Source organism: Heloderma suspectum, chromosome 4 (assembly GCF_057233095.1).
Source record: "Heloderma suspectum isolate Gila_16-S chromosome 4, 16-S_ref, whole genome shotgun sequence".
In the NCBI taxonomy this organism is placed as follows: Eukaryota; Metazoa; Chordata; class Lepidosauria; order Squamata; family Helodermatidae; genus Heloderma; species Heloderma suspectum.
In genome coordinates this window covers 25,208,222-25,218,056 of record NC_139461.1, presented here as the reverse complement: position 1 = coordinate 25,218,056, position 9,835 = coordinate 25,208,222, and the positions used below count along the sequence as shown (strand labels likewise).

At 49.0% G+C, this 9,835-nt stretch overlaps 1 long non-coding RNA gene across 1 annotated transcript; it reads right to left on the bottom strand.

Moving 5' to 3' along the window:
• Nucleotides 1-1,223: 1,223 nt before the first annotated feature.
• Nucleotides 1,224-7,443, bottom strand: LOC146346640 (uncharacterized). Its single transcript, XR_014789818.1, has 3 exons — nucleotides 7,404-7,443; nucleotides 4,497-4,586; nucleotides 1,224-4,076 (listed from the first exon to the last, which is right to left on the bottom strand). It is a non-coding gene; the product is annotated as an uncharacterized LOC146346640 (long non-coding RNA).
• Between the last annotated feature and the right edge of the window lie 2,392 nt (nucleotides 7,444-9,835).

Here is a 9,835-nt window from a genome sequence, read left to right as displayed (position 1 = left end):
TGTAGTCAAATGCGTACCCTGGATTTTAGGAAAGCTGATTTTAATAAACTCAGAACAATGATCAGTAAGGTCCCATGGCAAGCGACTCTTGCGAGAAAAGGAGTCCAAGATGGGTTTTTCCTTTTTAAAAAAGGAAATTCTCAAGGCACAATCACAAACAATTCCAACAAGAAGAAAAGGTGAAGACAACAGAAGAAACCAGTATGGCTTCACAAAAAGCTTAGAGATGATCTGAAAACAAAAAAGGACACATATAGGAAATGGAAAGGAGGCCAAGCTACAAAGGAAGAGTACAGGCAGGTAGCACAGAATTGCAGGGATGGCGTCAGGAAGGCTAAAGCTAAGAACGAGCTGAGGTTAGTGAGGGATGCTAAAAGCAACAAAAAGGCTTTCTTCAGCTTTGTGCACAGTAAAAGACAGAGGAAAGAAATGGTGGTTCAGCTATTAAATAAGGATGACAAAACGATAACAGATGACAAAGAAAAGGCAGAGGTGCTCAATTCCTACTTCGGCTCAGTCTTCTCCCAAAAGAGGGTCTATGACCCCCCTGGCAAAGGTGAAGTACAGGCTGAAGGGGCAGGATTGCAGCTTGAGATCGATAGGCATATGGTCAAGGAACACCTAATGACTTTGAATGAGTTCAAATCTCCAGGGCCAGATGAACTGCAACCTAGAGTCATAAAGGAACTGGCAGAAGAACTCTCAGAACCGCTGTCTATTATCTTTGAGAAATCATGGAGGACAGGGGGAGTGCCAGATGACTGGAGGAGGGCTACTGTTGTCTCTATCTTCAAAAAGGGTAAAAAGGAGGAACCTGGGAAATACAGACCAGTCAGTCTGACATCAATCCCTGGGAAAATTCTGGAGCAGATGATAAAGGAATCCATCTAGAAGCACCTTGAAAACAATGCAGTGATTACTCGAAGCCAACATGGATTTGTCAAGAACAAATCCTGCCAGATGAATCTGATCTCATTTTTTGATCAAGTAACCTCCCTTGTGGACTGTGGGAATGCTGTAGACATAATATACCTCTACTTCAGCAAAGCTTTCAGCAAAGTGCCCCATGATATCCTGATGAGCAAACTAGCTCAAAGTGGGCTAGATGAAACAATGATCTGGTGGATCCACAGTTGGCTACACACTCAAAGAGTGCTTATCAATGGGATCTTCTCAAACTGGGGAGAAGTAATGAGGGGGGTACCGCAGGGCTTAGTCCTAGGCCCAGAGCTCTTCAACATTTTTATTAATGACTCGGAGGAGGAGGTACAGGTGCAGATCAAATTTGCAGATGACACAAAACGACAAAATTGGGCAGGATAGCTAATACTTTGGAAGACAGAAACAAAATTCAAAGTGATCTTGATAGTCTGGAGCGCTGGGCAGAAAACAACAGAATGGAATTTAATAGGGAAAAATGCCAAGTTCTGCACCTAGGAAAAAGAAACCAAGTGCACAGTAACAAGATGGGGGATATGTGGCTCAGCAACACTACAACCGAGAAGGATCTTGGAATTATTGTAGATCACAAGCTGAATATTAGCCAACAATGTGATGTGGCTAGGGATGGATGAAAGTCCCTTACCTGATCCCGATGCTTGCTTTGCGGTGGGGGGGAGGCGCTCCGTCCCTCCCCCTGAAATTCTGGGCAGGGGGGAGGCGCCCCGTCCCTCCCTGCTGAAATTCTGGCGGTGGAGAGGCGCCCCGTCCCTCCGGCCGCGAAACTGCGTCTCCTGCCGGGATGCAAATGGTGGCGGCCGTAGCCGCCGCCATTTGCATCCCTGCAGTCAGCCGTGATAGGCTACATAAATGTTTATGTAGCCTATCATGGCTGACTTAAAAAAAAAAAAAAAGCACGTACGCAAATGGCGGCGCCCATGGGCGCCACCATTTGCGTTCCTTATTTTGGCACGTGTAGTCTACGTAAACATTTACGTAGACTACGGCGAAAATAAGGGCAACGCTATTTGTGTTGCCCTTATTTTCACCGTAGTCTACGTAAATGTTTACGTAGACTACACATGTCAAAATAAGGAACGCAAATGGGCACCGCCATTTGCGTACACACTTTTTTTTTTTTTTTTAAAGTCAGCCGTGATAGGCTACGTAAACATTTACGTAGCCTATCATGTTTTTTAGAAATCTAGCCGTGATAGGCTACGTAAATCTTTGTTTGTTTTTTGTTTTTGTTTTTTTACTTGGAAATGGCGGCGGCGGCAGCCGGTCGAAAGACCGGCCGCCACCGCCGCACCGCCGCCGCACCGCCGCCGCACCGCCGCCGCACCGCCGCCGCACCGCCGCCGGACCCACCACCGCCAGGAGGATTTGCCCAAGGTAAGTCCCGTCCCGGGGGGGGCAGGGGGGCAGACCGTTTCTCCACCAATTTCAGGGGGCCGAATGCGCTGGCATTCGGCCTCCCCGAGATTCGTGGAGAAATTCTCTGACATCCCTGTGGCTATCTGACATCCCTGTGACATCCCTGTGGCTATAAAAAGGCCGATGGTATTTTGGGCTGCATTAATAGAAGCATAGCTTCCAAATCCTGGGAAGTACTAGTTCCCCTCTACTCAGCACTGGTTAGGCCTCATCTGGAGTACTGTGTCCAGTTCTGGGCACCACATTTTAAGAAGGATGCAGACAAACTGGAGAGGGTTCATAGGAAGGCAATGAAGATGATCAGGGGACTGGAAACAAAGCCCTATGAAGAGAGACTGAAAGAACTGGGCATGTTTAGCCTGGAGAAGAGAAGACTGAGGGGAGATAGGATAGCACTCTTCAAGTACTTGAAAGGTTGTCAGAGAGGAAGGCCAGGATCTCTTCCCGATCATCCCAGAGTGCAGGACACGGAATAATGGGCTAAGTTACAGGAAGCCAGATTTCAGCTGAACATCAGGAAAAAGTCCTGACTGTTAGAGCAATACGACAATGGAACCAGTTCCCTGGGGAGACGGTGGGCTCTCCCACACTGGGGACATTCAAGATGAGACTGGACAGCCACTTGTTAGGGATGCTTTGACTTGGATTCCTGCATTGAGCAAGGAGTTGGACTTGATGGTCCTATAGGCCCCTTCCAACCCTACTATTCTATGATTCTATATTCTATTATTTCTATTTATGCAGTTCTTTTGTCTCTAACCAAGTTTGGTCTGAAACAATTATTATGTGCTTTTCTGAATTATTGTACAAAGAACTTGTTAACAATTAATTTCAGTCAAACATAGATTCTGTTTTTCGGGAAGTCGCGGTCATTCAGTTTGGGGTCGAGGCTTGGTGGCTTGGACTCCGAGACACCAGTCTGCGGGCCCCTATGCTTGCCCGACTCAGCACATGCTGGGTTGGGCAACTGTGGCGGTCCACACTGCTTCGCCAAACTGCCATTCGATGGAAAATAGCAGCTCGTCTTTTTCCATAAAAGCCTATTTTACATAAATGGCAGCTACAAAGAGGTCCATTTGCACAATCTTACAGGCATAAACAGTTGTAAGGCAGCATAAATGGGCCTCTTTATGGCCACTCTTTGCGCAAAGGGGCCCTTTGTGGAAAAGGACGAGCTGCCATTTCTGCAAAATGGCAGCTTGGCGGAGGAGCAGGCTGCTGTGTGCTGTGCACCAGGCATCTGCAAACCACCCGGTAGCTCTCCATGCGAGGTGAGCAGGGTCAGGCAGCCAGTGAGGGTCCAGCAAGTGGTGCACGAGGCGGGCTGAGGTGAGTTCACCCATCCCTGTATGTTTTTTCCAGACACGCCTCTCAGCAAGTGGGTTATTGGAGACCAGACCACTGAATAAGTCAGACAGTTTAGATATTTAGGTGTCCGTTTTTCTTCTTCTTTATCTTGGGCACTTCATAAAACTGCTGCAACTCAATCTGCATTAAATAGCACTAAAGCCATAACTTGTTCTTGTCTTTCACCAAGGGAGGGCAGTTCATTCCCACTGTTCTTCAGGTGTTTAATGCCACAGCTGTGGCTCAGTTGTTACATGGTGTTCCTATATGGATACTGGGCTTTGGCCTCAAGGTTGAATATGTTCTTTCAAATTTCTTGTATTCTCTTTATGGTGTGCCCGGATATGTACCAGCTGGAGACACAGAGAGAGAGAGAGAGAGAGAGCGCAAATGATATACATATGAACTAGGCCTCAGTGAAAAATATATGCAGTTAAGGTTGGGGGGAAGTCTTTAATCTAGTCATTGTTTAATCTATACTTTCTGCCCATCCAAGCTGCATTTTTTAACATTCTTTTTTGCATTCTTGTTTCTGCTAACTGAAAAGAAGCTTGCAGCTATTTGTGCGAGACTTTTGAATGCACACTGAGGCTATTTACCTTCCATTGACTTAATTGCATCTTGTCAGGTCTCTACTCAACCATGCGACGCGGCTGCTGGCACCGACTGGGGGTCTAAACCACAGCATTCCAAACAACACACCCTCAGTGGCACACACAATGCGCTTGCTCCACTCTGTACAGTCCAGAAACCCGCTGTTTGAATGTACTGACCTTGCGGTTGTTTTATCAGCCAGTGCCAGGCTGACGTCCACTAAACTGGAATGTTGCATACGGCACAGATTTCCCTGATCTGCTTTTAACCTGAAAAGAATGGGGATGCATTTTTTAAACAACAACAACAACAACTCCATCTAACCCACAATTTAAAAAGAAAAAGAAAAAAGAAGATGCATAAAGTTAGGAGGGCTTTCTAGTCTTCAGCTATCCCAATGAAAAAATGCGTAAGCCGTACTTTGAAAAACAAAAAGAGAGGGAGGCATTCTACGGCTCCCTTTGGGCGTCGTGGTCCACTACCCAGCAGTTGCCATAGTTTGGACATCATTATAGGTACCCAAACAGATAACTGATATATTGTTCTGTCCTTGCACCCAGAGTCCCTGAACAGTGACCATCCCTGGGGTGCGAGCGTTACCCTGGGCGTTATCTCCTTGGAATGAGGTCACTGGAGGCCTATGGTGTTATATGTGTGTGTCTGTGGTTTATTTACCCGTATTTACAGGTAGAAAATGAATGGTAATTCACAGTGCTAACACTCCACGATGGTTCTAGGGGGGCTCTCGCATCCTGAAGATATCTCTGGAGCTCCAGCTAGGGACATTGGAGAATTCCGCAATGGACCCCAATGAGGCCCGATTCCAAGAATCCGGCCCCACTGGGGTCCATGGCGGAACAGACCTCCGTGCCCCTCCAGAATCCGTCCAGGCCTGCTCCTCCATGCGGTGATCCTGTAGAGCTGGCTGCTGGCTCCACAGCGCTGGCAAAACAGCCGGCCGCCATTGCCATGCCGTATCACTGTGTTAAGTCCGGACACAAATGGCGTCCACTACACCATTTGCGTCCCTGTTTTTTCACATGATAGGCTATGCAAATATCTACGTAAATATAATTTGTGTAGCCTATCGTGTAAAAACAGGGACACAAATGGCATAGTGGACACCATTTGCGTCCCGACTTAGCACAGTGATACGGCACGGCAGTGGCAGCCAGCTGTATTGCCAGCGCTGTGGAGCCAGTAGCCAGCTCCACAGGACCACCGCAGAGCAAAGCCGGCCTGGATGGATTCCGGGGGGAGGGATAGATCGCCTCCCCCCCGCGGACCCCCCCAGCTGGAACGGGGTAAGTGATCCACCCACCCCTAGCTTCAACTCAGCCCCAAAGTACATTACTTTAAATAGGCAGCTAGCAGTTATCTCCCCCCCCCCTTTTAACTCTAGAGTAAGCACAGGGGTGACCAATCGATACTGGGACCCTAGAGCAGTGAGTAAGGGGGTTAATCCTTGGGCCCTCCAATGCCAGAAATTTATATTGCCAAATAGTGAGCCATTAGAGCAAATGTTGATCATTTCCTCCTCTGAATGTCTCAGTGGAGCCAAGCTGCTTTATATATATGCATTAGTAAACAGGCCTTTGGTTACTTTGCATTACTATCCTGTGCTTCATCCATAAAAATTGTATTCAATAAACAAATAGTTCATGCCTTCAATTCAAGTCTATGAGTGATTCATCTCTCACATCTCACACTTTGATTAGCCACACACCACTCCCACCCCGTTTAGGCAAATCCTCCTGTGGTTAGCCATTTCCTCCTTCCAGCCACTCCTTCTTTCATTTTCATTTTTTCTTTTTAGCTGATCAATATGTCTATTATACAAGGGCTTAAATATCAGCTGCTACTGGAAATGCGCACTCTCCCACAAATCCAGGTCTGATTCAAGTGTGTGAAAAGGGCCATGCTGCAATATTTTATCCTGTGTACATCCCACCTTGCTCTGCTCTGAAATGGTAGCCTCTATTGTGAGGTAAACTAAACATCAAATGCCACATTTTGACCGAGGCCTGGTGTCTTGGGCAACCTGTGAACAGACTTTCAGCTTTCTGAGTGACTCGGAAGTACTTTAACCATCGGAGGTACATTTCTTGCCTCCCACCCCCATTTCTAGTGAGAGTCTTCCAGGCATCCCCCTTTCAGACTTTTCTAATAATCTGGGTGCCTTTGGCAGTGTGTGAACCAGATTTCAGGCATCTAGCTGATGTAGGAGTAGTTCAGCCCCCTTGAGGGAGAGATGTACAAAGGCCTGTGCTCACACTTGGCTAGTAATCAGCGTGGCACGTGTGAGGGCTGCAGAGCCGCACCAGCTAGCCCACCCCTACCATCATACTTACTCACTGCCTGGCTACACCAGAGGCATTGCCAGTCTTTCCATTGGCATCAGTTAGGGATGTCCGGCCCTACTGGGGCTCAACGGAGTTCCCCAGAGCTCCCAGCTTAGCTTGCGTTTGCGAGCCAAGCCATGGGCTCCCTGCTGGAACTTGCAGACTCTGCAAGCCTCCCTTCTCCTTGCTGGCTGCCCCACAATGAGAAGGGAGACTTGCACACAACAACCAGCAGCGGGCAATCCCAGTGCCGGTTGTGCGTAAAATCTCCCTTCTCCCTGCTGGGGTGCCGAAAGGAAGGAGGGAGACTTTTGCGCACAATGACCGGCACTGGAATTGCCCGCTGCTGGTTGTTGTACGCAAATCTCCCTTCTCCCTGCTGGGGCCCCAGCAGGGAGAAGAGAGACTTATATGTACAACCCTCTGGCAGCATGGTTCGCGCCCTTCCTCCCTCCCTCCCTGCCACTGCTGCTATTGCCCACTGGCCACGCTGCATTAGGGGATGCCGGAGAAATTCAAGATGAACTAAAATGAGCTCAGATTTCTAAGAATCTGACCTGCAGAATCTGCTGCGGAGTAACCCCCCTCGGGCCATGCAGAATCTGTGGACTTTCTAGGAATGTCAGAGAATTCCGCCACGGATCTCGGTGAGGCCGAATGCCAGTGCATTCGGCCCCCCGAACTCCGTGGCAGAATAGCCTGCCCCTCCACCCCCCCGTGGGTCCCCCCCAGGATGAGACTTACCCGTCCATTTGCGTCCCTGCTAGCCAACAGCCGGATGTCCGGCTGCTGGCAGAGCCGGCTGGCGGCTCCATGGAATCCCCGTGCAGCAGAGCTGGCCGGCCAGGATTCCAGGGGGAGGGACGGAGCGCCTCCCCCCCCCCAGCGGAACCCAGCGGAGCCAGGTAAGGGGGGTTTCGCACATCCCTAGGACTTTTGGGTGTTGTTTTTTTTCTAACTTTCCTGAAATTTATGCATATTTATTTGTAGGAAAATACGCAAGTTTCTGCTGAGGAAAAGTCAAACAGAATGGGGATAATACGCTAAATGTTACATACTAAGGTAAATTGTGTAAATTCTTATGAAACATCTTATGTAATTATTTGTGCATTTTTCCGCAGGATGAAAAAAATATTTGCATCCATCTGTGAGGGGACGACGGAACAAAAGGCTCCTGACAATCCGCGAAACACAGACAGAGCAAATTGTACGCAGTACGTCCCTACTCTGCACCACTCTTTCAAGGAAGAGAGTGGTGCAGAGTGGCTGGCAAGGCTACAGTGGAGGCAGAAGTCCATGAGCTGGCCAGGCTCAGCACAGGCCGGGTTAGAGCAGCTTGCAGGCAAGCGAGCCAGAGTCCAGGGGGCCTGTCGCAAAAGCTCGTCAGACTTGACACCCCAGACAGATTCCTCCAACATCCCCAGCATCCATGGGACAATTCCCACCCTCTAAGCTTAAGTGGTATGTGGAAGGGGGACTTGGGGGAGGCATTACACAGGAAAGGGACGGTTAACCCTTCCCTCCCCTACTGTGATCCCCATGGAAATCCTCCCCCCTGCATGGAAGCAAAGCTTAGGGAAAAACTCCCATTGACACCAATGTGAGGATTTTTTTCAAATTGCCTTGCAGGGGGAGGGTTGGGGGGGAATATTGCAGCATGTAGGGAGGAGCTTAACCCTTCTCTTCCCAGCTGCAACCACCTTGAAAATTGACCCCTGTATAGCAATTACATTGATTTTTTTAAAAAAACAGACCCCTTTCTTTGACATCAATGGATATTTAGGGCTCTGGGGAAACTATTGGGGGCAATGGGGAATAGGCCCAGGGCCCATGCACTCAGTCCTAGCAACACCCTTGGGCTACTCCCTCCACCAGCCATGTGCTTGGCCACAGTGACAATGGGGCCTAGGCACAGGCAGATACAGATGCACAAGAGTTCCTCTACAGGAGGGGTAGTCTTGGGCCAATCAGGATCCCCGTTCACATGGAGGAACTCTGTGTAAATCTACTGCTCACATGTAGGCCCCGTCACAGGGCTGCAGAATGTGTGGCCGGTAGTGGGGGATGGAACTATGCAGCATGAATCATTAATCCCCTGATACATCCTCCCAATGCATGAGGGGGGACCCCCCACACACACCTTTGGACTATGCATGTAGAGGTGGACAATTGACCTGTTTGCCCCACAAGGGGATGAGGCTTTTTGAGTGTGACACCCCAACTATTTAACTTGGGGCCAGGGGAGAGGTCTGCACTCCAAATCCTCAGTAGAGTGTCTTTTCGCACTGGGGACTGGGACTCCATTTGGGTTTTTGTATTTATTTATTTTTATTATTGCATTTATATCCCGCCTTTTTTCCTCTTGCAAGGAACCCAAGGCGGCTTACATTATCCCCCTCCTCTCCATTTTATCCTCACAACAACAACCCTGTGAGGTAGGTTGGGCTGAGAGTGTGTGACTGGCCCAAAGTCACCCAGTGAGCTTCCATGGCTGAGTGGGGACTAGAACCCGGATCTCCCAGCTCCCAGTCCAACACTCTTACCACTACACCACACTGGCTCTCTTGTAGCGCAGGAATGGGAATCTTTGTTTTGCCTTAGAATGTTACCCGCGAGGCCAGTTCAAGACATTGTGCTGCCTGAAACGGAGGACAGGTGGCCCTTCCCCATGCCACCTGCAGAAACCAACCGGACCGGCAGCTGAATCTTCAGCTGAATCTTCAGCACTGGTGATGGACAGCAAGCTAGCTTAGGGGGCACAAGATAATCCACATTGCGCGCATTCTGCTGTCCTCCAATGCCTCGCCAACACATTCTGCCCCCAACATCTGCTACCTAAGGCAGATGCTGAGGCACCTCATTCTGCCTAATGGTAGAGCCAGCCCTAAACCAGCCCAGACAATGAATCAAAACAAAATGATGGAAAACCCAAGGCAGAGCTCTGTGTGTTGGGGGGGGGGGTGAACTGACTGTGGGGTGAGTAGGGTGGTAGCCCATGCATAAACTGTCAACAAAACCAGAAATATTGGCCAGTTTGGGCCCTCGCCAAGGTCTCTGATGGGCGAGAGAAAACAAAAAGATCTACTCTGAATTTCTAAAACAACTTCCCAGCCTTGAAGTCACTATATTAAACACAATCCCCGCAGCAGTTTGCACTGAACTTTCTGCCTGCAGAC